The sequence below is a fragment of the Salvelinus sp. IW2-2015 genome, linkage group LG7 (assembly GCF_002910315.2).
Source record: "Salvelinus sp. IW2-2015 linkage group LG7, ASM291031v2, whole genome shotgun sequence".
NCBI lineage: Eukaryota > Metazoa > Chordata > Actinopteri > Salmoniformes > Salmonidae > Salvelinus > Salvelinus sp. IW2-2015.
In genome coordinates, this window is record NC_036847.1 from 30,079,097 (window position 1) to 30,080,692 (window position 1,596).

Consider the following 1,596-nt stretch of genomic DNA (forward strand, 5'->3'; position numbering starts at 1 on the left):
TGTGTTGCGCTCTGTCTGTCAATGTGTGTGTAGGGGATTTGAATGTGTCCGTTAGTGCAGAGGCTGTCCAGTCCCACACTGCATGTGACAATGAGGTTGTGAACGTACCAGAGAGAGGACGCATCGACACAGTTACAAAGAGCCTGCTGGTGAAGGTATGTAGTTTAGTGCTGTTATGGAACGTACTGTTAGTTTGTAGAGATATATGACCAAGATTATGTGGACACCTGCTCATCGAACATCTCATGGGCATTAATATGAAGTTGGTCCCCCCCCCTTTGCTGCTATAACAGCCTCCACTCGTCCGGGAAGGCTTTCCAGTACTTGTTGGAACACTTGCTTCCATTAAGCCACAAGAGCATTAGTGAGGTCAGGCACTGATGTTGGGCGATTAGGCCTGGTTCCAATTCATCCCAAAGGTGTTCAATGGGGTTGAGGTCAGGGCTCTGTGCAGGCCAGTCAAGTTCTTCCACACCGATCTCGACAAACCTTTTCTGTATGGTCCTCGCTTTGTGCACAGGGGCATTTTCCTGCTGAAACAGGAAAGGGCCTTCCCCAAACTGTTGACACAAAGTTGGAAGCACATAATCGTCTAGAACAGAGTTTAGTATGGGTCACGACCCGGGCCTGTTAATGGTGGGTAAATGTATAATTATTTCATTAATTACTGGAATTGATTTGGCCAAGTGCAACTGTGCTCTCGGTTCAGTGCGCTCTCTGCTTACCAGTGGTCTCTGCTCAGTTTGGCAGCTGCGCGAGTGGGAGAGGTAGAGGGAGATGCCCGTGTACTTCACGGTTTACCGGATCTTTTTTCTGCAGTTTTCTTGAAGATCACTCCGCTACCCACACGTTCGGACTGAGCTCAATCGTCATGAAATGCAAATACAGTGATGACTTTTTGTCTCTTTCATACAAACTTTGATAAATAACGAGGAGCGCCCACAATGTGTTTTGTGTGGGGAAGTGCTGAGTAATGATTCTCTCAAAACGAACAAATTAATAAAACGACACGTCCTGACCAAACATCCATGCACAACATGACGGTACACCCAGGGAGTTCTTTCAGAACAGGGCAGAATGCTTCCGGAAACAGTGCTTCGAATGTGGAATAGTAAGTCAACTAGCAAGGCATTATTGTCACTTTATAACAGGTGATGATCAGCAGAAATAAGGGAGTACTGTCTCTCATAGTAGTAGATGTGATTTTCTCTTTCAAACAATCCCCTGGCCGTGTAACGGTACACAGCTAATAGTTCACTTTAGCCAAAGCAAGCTAACTAGCTCACGTAAACTCGTACATCGCCTTGGTCCGTACAATTGCCCTTATTTTAGCGCCCCAAAAACGTAATACTTCCAGATCAACTGTAATGTCAATACCATTGTAAAGCACAATTTCTCCCCTTTCCAACATGATCAATTACATGACCTAAACGCTGCCCGTTTCTGCATAATTCAAGCAGGCAATGAGCCCCGTCAGGTCTTTTTAAAAATGGCGGGTGGGGAAGCGAAACTAATGCGTGATAGTGAGAAGGAGAGATGTGTGTGGGAAAATTGCTTTTTTTCACTCGATCTGTCCAACTTGTCGCCTCTAAAATG